Raw genomic sequence first — 16462 nt, 5'->3', positions numbered from 1 at the left:
TACTTTTTTTTGGGTTAAATATACCTCTATTTTTTCTACCAAAGAGTTTTACCTCTACTTTATTACCATTTTAGGTTTTATTTTTTTAATTTAAAAGAACTTTGCTAGCAAGGCAAGTACCAAGTAGTTACTTTGTTTTGTGATAGTCAGTACCAAGTAGTTACTAGTCAGTTGATTAGTATTTGAGTAGTGCCATAAAAGCATACGCAACGTAACTTTTTTTCTGGACATATATGTATTGGTTTGGACTCGATAAACATTTTTTTAGCTTCATTTTTTTTGGGGGGTACACCCTGTAATTTTGATCAATAGCTATTTTAGTCCATTAAGTTTAAATTTTTTTCATTTTAATCCATTAATTTTGATAATGTGGTCATTTTAGTACTTCCATCAATTGTTGTTAACAAATTTCGATTAATACCCTTAAAACAATGTTGTTTTACATTTAAAAAAAAAAAAAAAAACAATTTTAGAGATTATGATTTAAAAAAAATTTTAAACTTGACAAAAAAGACAGTTGATCAAAAATAATAGACTGACAGATTTAATTAAACAAATCAATAACTGATATTTACTATGTTATAAGTAAATAAGTTACAAAAAATTAGGCCTATCAAAATAACACCTTTCCGTAAAATGCTCATTTTGTCTAGGTTACCAGTATTCTTGTAGCTATTTTAGATTCATTTTTATATCATTTTTCACATAAGTCTCACAGAAAACCAAAGTGCATTTGTGTTTGGGAGGTTCATTGCAAATGATGTCCTGGTGCCTCTTGAGACTATCCACCATTTACATAATCGGCAAAGAGGGACTAATGGCATTCAAACTTTGAAATGATCCAGGCTTATGATACGGTGAAATAGGAGTTTCTTGAGGAAAATTAGGAGAAAATGGGTTTTGAGCTATTTGGGTAGAAACAAATTTTTAATTAACGTTGGTCTTTTATTACTATATTCAAGTTACTTGAAGTGAAACTTCATGACTAGCTTAAGGTGAAAAATTGACTTCGATTGTTAGGGTATTTGGTCTGGAATGCCTCACTTAAGAGGATTTTTTGAGAAATGCGTGTGATAGGGATATTTTAGCCATAAATTTAATACCCCAAAACATCGCACAAAAAGGTCATCGGCACCCACATACTCGTCAGCTTCACGGAAACCAACGGAAGGATTAGGCCAACGACACCATATGGGACGACCCCACAAGGAGACTCGACAGGCATCTCCATAGGCTGACGGGAATGCTAGGACAGAGCAGATGGCTAATGGAAGTGGAGAGGACGACGGGGTTAAAGAGGCCGACAGGTCTAGCCTGGCTTAACTTGACCTCCACGGATATCTATGTGTCGGGGGCGTTTTTTTTGTGCGCGTGGCCACGTGCTTTTGGAGGTGTGACTTTGCTAGGCCCGGATTTGTTTTGGGGAGGTCAACCCAGAACTCGACATTGGGCTGCATAGACCAATCGCTACCGGTGTATTTTTAAGCCTACAAAATAGATGAAACCCAAAGTCTTAGAATCATGATAATGGTTGAAATAAATAAATAATATGCTTAGCATGATAGCTTTGATTAAATGGTGAGTTGATACGTTATTATTATGTATATTAAGTTATATCCAATATTAGAAAGTGTTTAATTAGATGTCCAATGTCCAACAATGGGATGAATCCAATAGTCCATGTTTAGTTGCGGTTCATGGTTCATGTTCAACATAATAAGGTATGTCTAGCAATGGTCCATATCCAAATAATATATGTCCGGCAATGGTTTATGTCCAAGTAATATATGTCCATTGGTGGTATATGTCCAAATGATACAAGTCCAACAATGGTTTATGTTCAAGTAATATATTTCCATTGGTGGTATATCAATTTATTAATATGTATGTTTATTATTAGTGAGACCATGTTTATTAAATGGTGAGATAATGGTAAAATGATAATGAGTTAACACATACTCAATAATTTAATTTCAAAGATGGAGAAAACATTGACTTATCTTTTATGTTTCTGACTCCAGCAGTGTAGCATCACTTTGTTATTCATGTGATTTGTGGCTCCAGCCGTATAATGCTGATGAGCTTCATAGTTTGTGGCTCTAGCCTTATAGTGTTAATGAACTAATAAGATTCTAGCAGTATAATGACATTAGTTGAGTGGTATAATAATAATGAACAAAATATACTTGATAATATAAGTATGAAGGTAAAATATAATAACTTATCTTCATAGTTTGGGGCTTTAGCCGTAGGACAGCAATGGACTTAGACATTTCAGCAGTGTGATAGAATGAGTCTAGCGGTACAATATGATATTATGAGTCCTTCCATGGTGACTTCATGATTGAAGGGGGAAAATGGGTGCAACTGGTGGGAGAGAGAGTATGTCTAGCCGTGTGCATAGGTTGGTTAAGTTTATCCCCTTTCATCATACACTTAAATGACTTTCCCCATGTAATACTCTTTTAGTTTTTAGTCAAATATGAGTGATATTGCCTTCCATAAAAAGGGCTTTTGATTTTATAAGTTTTTGCCTTTCATAAGAAAGGGCTTTTAGTAATAAGTTCTTGGAAGAGTGTTTGATTTGTTTTAAGATGTGTGGAGATGGTAAAGAATATGTATATATTGTGAGATATGGTGTTTGTAATATTTATGAGGATTACATGAGATACTTTGTTGAACATAGATCTTGTATATGTATACTTTGTGAGACATGGAGCTTAGAGATATATGAGAAGTATGTATGAGTATTTTGTGAGGAATGTGTTTTGTAAAATAAATGAAAGTATGAGATAGATAAATGAAGGTTAAATGTAGTAAAGGCTGCTGCTGGGATTGTTTTTTGTATTATGACATTGGTTATGTTGCTTTCTAAGAAGGAAGATTTTGTATAAGAAATAAAGAATGAGATGGAGATGTGTTTTTGGGTAGCAAGATGATGATACTTTAGAATAATGGAGTGTGGGAAAGATGAGTAATGGGTAATGGTGTTGTAATATGTGTGTTGTGTTGTTATCTATGAAGAGAGATTTTGTAAGAGGGATAAAGAAAGATATGAAGATCTTTTAGAGATATGGCAGCAAGATGAACGGAGTTTCAGAATATTGAAGATGAGAGAGGGCTAGTGTGTAATGGTGTGCTCTAAGAAGAGATATTTTTGTAAGGAAGATGGAGAAGTGTAAAAATGTGTATTTTGCAACAAAAGGAGTGAAGTTTCTGCATAAGAGGGTGAGATGGATCAGAGAGGGCAGAGATCAGAGAGGGAGATCAGAGAGAGGGGTCAGAGAAAGAGAGCAGAGAGTGAGCCAAGATGGGGCCCCTTATGGCCTGTTTGGAAGTTTAGAGAGGGAGGAGAGTAGAGGGGAGGAGAGTAGTGAGGAGGAGAGTAGAGGGGAATAGTTCTCCTCCACCTTATTTGGATGTTTTTAAAATTAGTAAGGGAGAATGGAGTAATTAGCCTTTGGATGTTTTAAAAATTAGGATGGAAAGGAAGAGAAATAATTTAAATAGACAAATTTACCCTTATTTAAAAATGGATTTACAACATTAGTCCATGATTAATTTGTTAAAATAAATAATTTTTTAATCACCATTCTCATTCCATAGGAATTTTTGAGTTTTGGGTGCCCAGATATAATAGGAAAAATAAATAAATTTAAAGTTCCAACATTTTTCCACTTTTTAGATTCCAACAAAACAAACACCACAACTCAACTATATGCATATTGAACATTTTCTTTTCATTTCATTTCAATACCTTAGATTTTCCGAGAAGCCAAACAGAGAAATTTAAAAAAAAAAAATTGTCATTACCTCCAAACCACTTGTTACTCTGCGAATCAACAGGGTCGAACTCAGATCAACCGGAGAACTTGTCAGCCGCAGAATCCGACCTGACCAATGGACCCTAATTACGACGCCGCTCCACTCCATTTTCATTTCTAGCTTCGTCTTGAGCCACACAGAACACCCGAACCTGACGACCCAGATTCCCCAGCTGCATCCGTACCAAAATTGCAAGGGATTTCCTACAATTCCTACAATTCAGAGCTAGTCGGAGCTGGAGCGAGCTCGGTGACCATGTGGCAGAAGCCATAGATAGATAGATAAACCGTGGGTTTAAACAATGGGTTTGGATTTTTGAAAGGAGATAGAAATTTTTTTGTTAGAGAGGCACTGAGATTTCTAGGGTTTTTGTGTGTTGTATAGTGAAGAAGAAGAAGAAGAGGAAGATAGTAGATAGTGGATTTTTCTGTGTGGGTTTTGGGTTTAGAGCGATGCTTCAGTGAAGGCCTGGTTTTGCTTCAGTGATTTTTTTTTTTTTTCATTCTCATCAAATTTTCTCAGGAAACAAACAAAGGATACTTATATAATTGGTTTGTAATTTTGTTAATTTAAAAAGGGTAAATTGAGGAATTCATTTAATTAATAATTTATCTACTCTCCTCTTCTTCCAAATCTCTCCAATTTGGAGGAATTAAAAATGAGGGGTTAGAGGTAGTTCAAACCCCTCCAAATCCCTCCCCCTCTTTCCTTAAAAAACTTTCAAACAAGGTAATTGAATTACTCTCCTTCCCTCTACTCTACTCTCCCTCCTTTTTTAAACATCCAAACAGGCCATTAGTGTGTAGCCTGGTCCTTTTTATATAGAACCAAGCTATGTAATTAGATGAGAACTAGTTGAAGGGAAACTTAGCAAATCAGGAAAAATCTTTGACAAAGTAAGTGGCCTTTTGTTTTTTGGCCAAAAGAAGAAAGTTTGAGACTTAATGGCTGAAGTTATAGCTGTAACAGCTGTCAATCACAGCTGTTACAGTTGGATGATGTCATCCGAATGACATCATTTTCTTGGAGGAAAGTATATGGCATTAAATTTATGATTTGACTAAAGATGGTGAGATAAACTTTATGAGATTTTTCTGGTACCATAGCTGGAGCTACTGTAGAATATGCTGGAACTGTTTTAACTTCTACAGAAGTTGTTTGCAGCTTCCGCTAGAGTTGTTTCAGCTTTTGCTGGAGCCGTTTTTGATGTTTTCGGCTAAGTTTTCTCTTTTGGAAAATATATTTGATGAAGTTTTAGAGATATAATCATGGTATTTTTGTATCTTAACCAAATCTTGGAGAGTGAGGAGAGCATTTTAATGCTAGATATGAGATAATATATATTTAGCCATGTGCTTGGAATTGATTTAGATGATAATAATATAATTGATATGAAATACTTATATTATATGATGAACATTAATTTTTATATAAAGAGCATGGAGAGTTTTATCATTTTAAGTGTTATGTGATATGAGAGGCTTATCCAAATGTTACTTATTACACACTGACCCATCAGAGTTCAGGGAATTGGGGAAGACACACCAAACAACATGCTTTCCTTTATCAACTTTGAACCATTGGAGCTTTACTGAACATACTTCTTGACCCTCCAAACCACGACTCCCAAATTCCCCCGATGAGACTCATGAGCTTAGATCATGAGCCAAAAATGAGATGATGTGCCATGAGCTTGAACCATGGGCTTTGACGCCTTTTTGTGTAAATATGGGCTCTTTTGAGCTTTAAAAGAGGTTTTCTCAAAATCCATGATAATGTTGATGTGGTGCGGGTTGCTAATGAAATGAAGCCATATGGTGTGAAAAATTTGTCCTCAACACTATGTAAGGAAATTTCTTGTATCCCACAATCAACCTTAATCAAAGGAACCCCTACAAGGAAAGAATCCTGCAAAGTACTTGCATTAATGAGGATCTTCCCTAGAAGGAAAGATTTTCTCCACCAAGAAATAAAGGTCAGTTCTACACTACTATAAAAACCCCAAAGCCCTCATGAATCAAGGTACATATAATTTACCCAAACTCTGGCACTCTAGAGTTATGAAAGTTTTCTAACTTAACATTTGGAGGGTATTTGGCCGGTACCACATTGGTACTCTCTGCAAAGTCTTCTTTGTTTCTATTTTGCATGTTCTGTCTAGAGCACGTGAGGACTGTGTGGCTTACTAACGATTTTTGGTATCATCGGTTGGCGCAGTCTATGGGAAAGCGTAGAGAGTAAAACAGTAATAGCCATATTACCACTTCTCAAACAAAGAGTTGTATGGTACTCACTCGCTCGATGACAACCAATAACCATACCAGAGAAGAACCACGCACCGCTACCCTTAAAAGACAGGTACAGACCCTAGTTGCGGCGGTGGAATGCCTTACCAAGCAGAACCATGACCTGGAAGAATAGCTACGCCAAAGGGATGCTGGGCCCAATAGTCATGGGAAGAAGCAAGAGTGCACCACCGCCGAAAAGAGGGATTGAGAAGGACCGAAGGGTAGCCATGCCCCAAGTAGGTAGGAGCAACAAGATATCAGCCATCCGTCCGTCACAGATATGACACCACCACATATGGTTACGGAGATGTAGATGATGAAGGAAATGATGGACTTCATGATGAACGCCCTCAAGGGGCAGGTGTCAAATAACCTTGACGAGTTGGTCCATCAGATGGACTTACCTTTCACAACACTCATCACTTCATTCCCCTTTCCTGCAAAGTTTCGTATGTCGCAGATAGAAGCCTATGACGTGTCAAAAGGTCCCTTGGATCACCTGGAGTCATTCAAAACCCTTATGTACCTACAAGGTGTGGCAAATAAGATCATGTACTGAGCCTTCCCAACTACGCTGAAGGGTCCCGTGAGGGTGTGGTTCAGCAAATTGACGCCCAACTCCATCGGTACCTTCAAGAAGCTGAGCGCGTAGTTTGCCTTGCACTTTATCGAGGGACATAAGTATAAGAATTCCATTGCATGCCTGATGAGCATCAAGCAACTGGAGGACAAGACACTGAGGTCTTACATAACTTGTTTCAACAAGGAAGCTCTCTCGATAGACGAAGCTGATGATAAGATATTAGTTGTTGCATTCATCAATGGTCCACGGAAAAGGATGTTTCTGTTCTCCTTATACAAGAATAACCCAAAGACTATGACTAACGTGCTTTATCGAGCTACTAAATACATGAACGCAGAGGACACGCTGCTAGCCTGAGAGAAGAAACCCAAGAAGAGGGAAAGGCAAGAAGATACCCGACAGGAAAAGGGACGAAAGATGACTAGAACCGAAGATTAACGGGAGGACAGGCGCTCTAAACCCTCCACTGGAAGGTTCACTAACTTCAACCTGCTGACTGCCCCGATTGATCAGGTGTTGATGTAGGTCAAGGACGACATGGCCTTGATATGGCCTAGCAAGTTAAAAGGAGATCCCAGCAAGAGGTCTAGGGACAAATATTGTCATTTTCATCGGGACCATGGTCACGACACATTTGAATGCTATGACCTAAAATAGCAGATTGAAGCCCTTATTAGACAAGGGAAACTCCAGCAATTTGTCAGCAAAGAAAGGGCAGATCCACTATAGGAGCAGGTTGCTAGAAGGGATAACGAGCACCCCAAGCCACCCATAAGGGATATAAGGATGATTGTAAGGGGCACTACGACTTCAAGTTCATCCAAGAAGGCCCGTAACACTTACCTTAGGATAGTTCAAAACGTCCAGCTGACAGGCTTCATCTCGAAAATGGTGTGAGTCAACAACCCTATAATTGGATTCTCAGAAGAAAACACTTGACGCCTCCACCACCTACAAGATTATGCACTTGTTGTTAGTATTTGGGTAGAGGACTACAAACCCACCGAGTCCTGGTTGATAATGGAAGCTCTGCTGATATCCTCTACTACCCGGCATTCCAACAAATGAGGATCGAGAGAGAACGACTCATACTAACCAATGTGCCGCTCGTTAGCTTTAGAGGAACAAGGGTATACCCCCTCAGCGTGGTCACATTGCCCGTAATGGTCGGCAACTACCCTCAGCAAATTACTAAGGACATTACATTCCTTGTAGTCGACTGCTCATCTACCTACAATGCCATATTGGGCCGACCTACCCTCAACTCATGGAAGGCCGTGACTTCAACCTATCACCTGATGATCAAATTTCACACCGAGTATGGAGTAGGAGAGGCACGTGGGGGACCAAGTGGCAACATGAGAGTGCTACATAGCAATGCTGGAGATGGACGACCACTTGTAGACCATGAACATTGAAGAACAGAGGGCGGTCGCAAAGCCCATTGAAGGATTGAAAGAGATACTTCTTGATAACTTTAGGCTAGAGCGAATGGTTAGGATCGGCACCCTCGCCAATCTGCCAGTTCGTCAAGCGCTCACAGCATTCCTAAGAGAAAACTAGGATGTCTTTGCTTAGAGTCATGAAGACATGTCCGGGATCGACCCTTCAGTCATGGTGCACAGGTTGAATGTGTCACCCTCTTTTCCACCTATTCATCAAAAGAAATGAGTGTTCGCCCAAGAACAAGACAGGGCTATGGCGAAAGAAGTCTACCAATTACAAGATGTAGAGTTCATCAGGGAGGTGTACTACCCCGACTGGCTAGCCAATGTAATGATGGTGTCAGTTTTTAGACCCCTTAAACAAATGAATTAACCCTAGATAATTAACCAAGTTGTTACTTAGTCAAATTAACAAGTCTAGGTTAACACAAATATATCATATCATGCATAGCAGCGGAAAATAAATAAGACAATGATATGATCACCCAGGAAACCAAACTGGTAAAAACCTGGGGAGGATTTGACCTAGCTATCCTCAAGGTAAACTTGAATCCACTATCAGAAAGAATCGAAGTTCATACAAAAGGACTTACAAGCACCCCTGCTCGACTTCCTAATGCTACCAACCAGTAGAACTTACTGACACGACCATGTGCAAGCTCCGAATCCACGGACTCCTTCTTTCTTTGGATTCCCACCAGCTACAAGCACCCCTGCTTGTGTATTCTTTAAGCTTTAATGGCAGCAACTGTTTTGATCATCAAGGTTTAGAGAATGTCTCTTCCTTGAAAACCCTAAGTTTGTGTAAAGGAAAGCTCCTTTAGATCTCACAAGAGATTTACACAAACCGCAATATGAGCAACACTAAAATGTGGCTAGGGTTTGCCCTTTTATACTTAGGACAAATAAGAAACCCTAAAAACGTTTTAAACACATAGGGCTGAGTTGGACGAATCTGCAGAAAAGCAATCTGTCCGACGTTCGATTGGTCGAGCCTAAGCTTCGATTGATCGAGCCAGGCCGAAAGCCACACTGCTTTCTGCTTTACACTCGATTCCAACTTTACATTGACATACAACTTTGAGCTAGCTTTAAACACTTCTAAACACATTGTTTTGATCATGGTTTGCCAACATTACAAATTAGAGTTCTAAAATACATAAAGTCCTAAACTTTAGAACCTAACAGATGGTTAAGAAAGCCAACAGTAATTGGAGGATGTATGTAGATTTCACGAACTTGAACAAGGCGTGCCCCAAGGATAGCTACCCCCTCCTGTGGGTTGACATCCTAGTAGACTCGACATCAAGACATTGGTTATTGAGCTTTATGGACGCATTTTCTGGTTACGATTAGATCAAATTGGATGAAGCTGATCAGGAGAAAACTTTGTTTGTCACCAGTCAAGGCCTTTTCTGCTATAAGGTGATGTTGTTCAGCCTCAAAAACGCGAGCGCAACGTATCAGAGGCTCATGAACAAAATGTTTGCGCATCAACTAGGAAAAAACATCCAAGTTTACGTAGACGACATGCTGGTAAAAAGCCGAAAGGAGGACGACTTCAAGGAGACCTTTGACACCCTCTACTTTTACAACATGAAGCCCAACTTGAGCAAATGTGCATTCGGGGTGACGGTCGGAAAGTTCCTAGGGTTCATGGTATCTCAGAGAGGTATCGAAATCAACTTAGACAAGATCCAGGCCATAATGGAGATGGCACCACCAAGGAACATGAAAGAAGTACAAAGCCTCAATGACAAGGTCGCCGCGTTGAATAGGTTCGTGTCAAGGGCAATGGAAAAATGCCTACCTTTCTTTCACACGCTAAAGAAATATTTTGAGTGGATGGCTGAGTGTTAACAAGCATTTGAGGATCTGAAGGCCTACCTCTCTTCCCCGCCATTGCTAAGTCCCCCCAAACTAGGGGAAGAATTGCTCCTCTACTTGGCTATATCCCCAGCTGTCATCAGTGCGGCTTTAGTTAGAGAAGAAGACAAGATGTAGAAGCCCCTGTACTACACTAGCCGGGCACTCCATCGCACAGAGGAGAGGTACCCACTGATGGAAAAGCTCGTCTTTGCTTTAGTTACAACAACCCTAAGGTCAAGCCATACTTTCAGGCCTACACTGTGCTTGTTTTGACAGATAAGCCCCTACGGCAGGTAATGAGTAACCCTGAGGCGGCTGGACAGATGGCATTATGAGCAATAGAGTTGAGCGAATTCGACGTGCAGTATCGCCTGGGTACTATCATAAAGGGACAGGTAGTCGTCGATTTCATTGCCGAATTCACTAACATGGAAGGCCAAGGGGTAGGAGAACATCCTCAATGGAGTATTCACATGGATGGATCGTCTAACAGGCAGGCTAGTGGTGTATAGTGCTTCGTTCTCTAGAAGGGGACGAGATTGAGTGTATGGTTCATTTCGACTTTCCTGTGACCAATAATGAAGTGGAGTGCGAGGCCCTAGTGGTAGGACTAGATCTCGCCAAAGCTGCAGGGGCCATGAGTGTGGTTGTATACTGTGATTCTCAGGTGGTCATAAGCTAGGTGAATGATGACTGCGAATGCAAAGGGGAAAGAATGAAGAAATACCTGGAGTAAGTAAGGAAACAGATGGGCGAGTTTCAGACCAAGTTTGTTCAAATCTCCAGGGAAGAGAACGAGCAGGCCGATCGTCTTGTGAAAGCCGCATCAGCAGAACACATGATCATCCCTAGTAAGGTACTTTCTTTTGTTCAGCTCTTACCTTTGATAGATGGCATCAAAGTGCAGGAAATAGACTCAAGAAGCAACTGGACCATATTGATAGTTTCTTATTTGAAAGACAGCACATTACTTGACAATAAGGAGGCCGCAAGAAAGTTGAAGGTCCAGGCAGCACGTTTCGTCCTGATAAAGGATGTCTTGTACAAAAGAGGCTTCTCCCACCCATACCTGAGGTGCTTAGGCCTCGAAGAAGTAGACTACGTCATGAAAGAAGTCCATAAGGGGATTTGTGGGAACCATTCCGGGTCACGGTCATTGGTGCACAAGTTGATTCGGGCTGGATACTATTGGCTCACCGTGCAGAATGATGCCTAAGCCTATGTCAAAGCATGCGATAAATGTCAAAGGTTCAGCCACGTCATTAGACAGCCCTCAAAAGAGCTCACTCCAATGACGGCCTCATGGCCTTTTACTCAATGGGGGTTGGACATCATTGGCCCATTCCCAATAGCGATAAGACAGCTGAAGTTACTAATGGTTGGTATAGATTACTTTACCAAATAAGTGGAAGATAAAGCCCTAGCCACTATCACAGAGAAGAACATACGAAGCTTTATATGAAGGAACATCATTTGTAGGTACGACATACCTAGAGTACTAATCTCAGACACCGGGAAGTAGTTCGACAACAACTTGTTCAGAGATTTTTGCTCATAGTTGGGGATCAAGAATCACTATTCTTCACCCGCCCACCCTTAGGCCAACGGACAGGTTGAGGTAACGAACCGATCCTTGCTTAAAATCATCAAGACTCGGCTTGAGGGAGCAAAGGGTATATGGCCAGAAGAATTGCCAAGCGTTCTATGGGCATACAGGACGACGACAAGGATGCCTACAGGAAAGACACCGTTTTGACTAGCATATGGAAGCGAGGCTGTCATCCCAACTGAGGTTGAACTCACAAGCTATAGAGTGGGAAACCATGATGAGAGCAAGAACGATTAAGCTATGTGTTTGCAGCTTGACTTGGTGGATGAGGTCTAAGCAGCGGCTAAACAAAGATTGGCACGGTACCAGAACCTCATGGCCAAGCACTACAACTCGAGAGTCAGGCACAGAGACTTTCAGGTTGGAGATCTCGTCTTAAGAAAGATGACAGGCACTATAAGAAATCCCCCCCAGGGAAAGCTAGGACCTAATTGGAAAGGATCTTATAAGATTGCTTCATAGGAAGGGAACCTACCACTTAGAGATGCTAGACGGGAAAAAGTTTCACCACTCGAGGAACATAGAGCTTTTGAAGAAATACTACCAATAGACAACGGCACAAAGAACAACACTCTTCATTTCCAGTTTACTTTTAGTTAATTTTTAATATCTACAGTACCTTTTAAGCCCAAAGGGTAGCTTTTTACTCTTTCAAGAACAATTTTTTACTTATGCACACATTTATCACAATAAAAGGAGTTATTCAAATATAACCTGTGTATGTATGTGCCTCTAAGAAACTACATCTATTATTAAGTCCGCAAATGGACAAGTTCATCCCATGGGGATGCCTTGAAGTTATTAAGTCCACAAGTGGACGAATTCATTATAAAGTCCACAAGTGGATAAGTTCATCCCATAAGGATGCATTAAAATTATTAAGTCCACAAGTGAACGAGTTCATTATAAAGTCCATAAATGGACGAGTTCATTATTTAGTCCACAAGTGGACAAGTTCATCCCATAATGATGCATTAAAATTATTAAGTCCACAAATGGACGAGTTCATTATTTAGTCCACAAGTGGACGAGTTCATCCCATAAGGATGCATTAAAATTATTAAGTCCACAAGTGGACAAGTTCATTATAAAGTCTACAAATAGACGAGTTCATTATTTAGTCCACATGTGGACGAATTCATCCCATAAGGATGCATTAAAATTATTAAGTCCAAGTGGACAAGTTCATTATTGGATCCACAAGTAGACGAGTTCATCCTATAGAGATGCTTTGAAATTATTAAGTCCACAAGTGGACGAGTTTATTATTAGGTAATCAAGTAGGACGAGTTCATTGTTAGTTCTATAAGTGGGCAAGTCCACCAAAGTAAACGGGTTCATCCCGGATATTCACCAAGTCGTTTGGGGGACAAGTACATCCTAACATGTATGCACAGAGATAGACGGACATACACATATCTTAGAATAAAGATCAACACATAGGAAAAACATACTAAAAGTGACGGATGTAAATAATAAAAAGACACCATAAATAAAATGAAGTGTTTGCAAGCAAAGCCCAAAAACAGAAGGGCATTTAATATTGTCTAAAAGTGAGATACAAGAAAAATAAAAAATTGAAACTAAGCTAGAAGGTTCTGGGTGTCTTGAGAAGGAGGGTTCTCGTCGTCTTTAGCAGGAGGGTTCTGGGCGTCTTGGGCGGAAGGGTTCCTGGCGTCCTTAAGAGAAGGATCATTAGTAGACGAAGCCAAGGGAGCGACGAGCCCTTTGACAGCAAGTTGAGTAAGGACCACACCGTCATCTTTTGGATTCCGCTCTAATTGAGTAGAGTCATCAGTCTCCTCACTAACGGTGTCGTCACTTACAGGGGTCGTTGGCAGAGGGTCATCCATGGTGACTTTGGATAAATCCAAGTTTGGGTAGATGAATCTGACCTGCTTTAGGCAGTCCTCAAACCCGTCACCATAGTAGACTGCACAGGCATCAATAAAAGGCTGGGAAGCCTTAAACTCTATTATGGCATCAGCCCTAGCTGTCTCTACCTGCCCACAAATGGCCGTCAGCTCCACCTTCAAATTCGCTTTTTCCTCTTGTGCCTTCTCTCGGAGACGAGCTTCCTCCTTCAGCTTCTTAGTTAAAGTCGTCACCTCCTTGTTAAGCATATGGAGGGCCCCTTTGTATTGATCATGCTCATTAGTCAGGGTCTCATTCCGCTTACGGAGTCGGTTGATCACCCTTTCATGAGTGACACTCATATCTTGAAGGGCCTTCATACGCACCAGTGCCTAAAGACAAGACAACCGTCAACCAATGAACGATAGTATAAAAGAAAGTTTGAGAAAAGGATGTACCCTAGAAAGGTCAAAAGACATGATGCCCCCAAATCCTTTGTCGTCTTCTCAACACAAGGGTCCAAGTCTATTTCCTTAATGATTGGCACGACCATCTCAACAACATGCTCCTTGTGCATAAGAAGATGACTGACGGTCCCCTAGGTGACGGGACCCGTCGCCGTCATCAAACATTTACCAGCTTCGTGGTTGGGTTTGGGAGGCGACGACTTCCTTTGTTTGTCACCCATGGAAATGACCGATCCTTTCTTAATTGGATGGTCGTCTTTCCCTTCATTTTTCCTTTTTGATGACCCTTTGCCAACGACCTTAGGAGCTAACGTTGACGCCCCCTCCTTCTTTTTCTGATTGTACGCTGCAGCTAACGCCCTTACCAAGGCTCTTTGCCTCGCTGCCTCTATTTCTACAAAGGGTAAGAGACATACGTTAAATAAGCAAACAGAAAGAAGCAAATGGAAGGAATGATGCAAAAAATAACTTATGCTATTGAGAGTATGTGTTTAATTTGCGACTTGCAAGCATCGGCACAAAACCATTGTAGTAGGCGTGCAATGTGTCAAGGGTGATCAGGTCCCTGCACTTCAACTCGTCAAAGGGGATCTTAAGCACCTGACGGATGAAAGCCTCCTGCTCGTCGGTTATGTGCGGATGAATGCTGGTTGAAGAAGAAAAAAGCAGACGACGTTAAACACTTAGACAAATAAATAAAGAAAAAGTGAAAACGCAGATGGTACTAGACCTGAATCCTTGACAATATCCCAAGTATTGTCAAAACCATGAGGCATCGTCACCCACTCTTCTCGACGGCATACCCAATCTGTCCCTTGAACAAAAAAGTATATGCCCTTCCAATTTCCATTGGAGTTAGGCATGTCCAACACCAACCTAAGTGTCTTCTTCCTCGCTGCAAAATGATATATCCCCTGAGACAAGGAGATATGTTGGGGTCTGTAGCACCAAAAGAACTCGTCCAGGGTAAGTTAACGGTTCCCCCCACTAAGATGACCCCAGAGGATTTTAGCCCCTATGAATATCCTCCAAGCATTTAGGGCAATTTGGCTGACGAATAGACCAAGGAAAATGGCCAACTGACGGTGTAGCACCTTCAAAGGCAATCTCAATCCTGCCGCGAACATGGCGTCATACATGCCGACGTTCGTGGTCTTCCCAGAGTAGCATTTTTCATACTTCCCAAGTAGATGAATTGGAATGTTATCAAGGATTTGGTAATGGTCCTTTAAGTTATTAAAAATTTTGGTCGTCATCATCAGCTTAAAATCATTGACGATCCATATCACGGGAAGGATGAAGGGACGAGTATGACCATCCTTTGGGCTTCCTGAAATTCCTTTCACAGAAGCTGCCCCATCACTCTCACCCTTATCTTTGTCATATTTTCCCTCGAACTCCCCCTCATTCTCTCCTCCACCCTCGTCGTACTCATCCTCATCTCCCTCTCTTTCCTCTACTTTCTCTCTGTCATAGTCTTCCTCCTTATCGACAGGAGAATGGGCAAATGATTCCCTCTCTAACGACCAGGACAAACCCTCCTCGGGCCCATAACCTGACGAGAAGACTTCATCATAGCTCACTCCTTCATGGATTGACGACGACTGCTCACTCGTCGCTTCACTATCTCCTGACATCTATTCACCTACAAGCGGCAGAGGTATTCTAAGAACCTAGTTAATGAGTCTCTCTATAGAAGTAACAACCAGCTAGAAAAACGGAAATAGAAAAGGAATGAAAAAGAGAAGAGGACTTACAAGGTTAATAGACAAGTCTGTAGAGGTGACGAGATCAGCAAGTAGACGGCAGCAAAAATTTCGAAATAACAGCTCTTTCTCTCTCAAGATTTGCAAAGATGAAATAAGGAAAAATGAAAAGAGGAAGTGGACTATTTATAGAGCGAAGAGGCAGGACAAATGAAGCGACGCTTATGATTGGAAACGAGGCCAACCAGCAAGTGCCATATGTCGCCTGACATTTAAGCTTAAGGATGCCTACATCATTTAATGACACACTCGCCGATAAAACACCTAATTAATGGTCATAAATACTCTAACACTCCGTGGCTCATCAACCAAAGCTAACGGTAACATGAAGTAGGGGGCAGCTGATAAGGATATTTTAGCCATAAATTTAATACCCCCAAAACATCAGACAAAAAGGTCGTCGGCACCTACAAACCCGTTAGCTTCACGGAAACTAATGGAAGGGTTAGGCTGACGACACCATACGAGATAACCCCACAAGAAGACTTGACAGGCATCTCCATAGGCCGACGCGAATGCTAGGATGGAGCAAATGGCTGACGGATGTGGAGAGGCCGATGGGGTTAAAGAGGCCAATGAGTCCAGCCTGGCTTAACTTGACCCCCAGGGATATCTATGTAAGGAAATTTCTTATATCCCATAATCAACCCTAATTAAAGGAATCCCTACAAGGAAAGAATCCTACAAAGTACGTGCATTAATAAGCATCTTCCCTACAAGAAAAGATCTTCTCCACCAAGAAACAAAAGTCTGCTC

The sequence above is a fragment of the Quercus robur genome, chromosome 7 (genome assembly GCF_932294415.1).
Source record: "Quercus robur chromosome 7, dhQueRobu3.1, whole genome shotgun sequence".
NCBI classification, from domain to species: domain Eukaryota; kingdom Viridiplantae; phylum Streptophyta; class Magnoliopsida; order Fagales; family Fagaceae; genus Quercus; species Quercus robur.
This window is presented reverse-complemented; position numbering follows the sequence as displayed.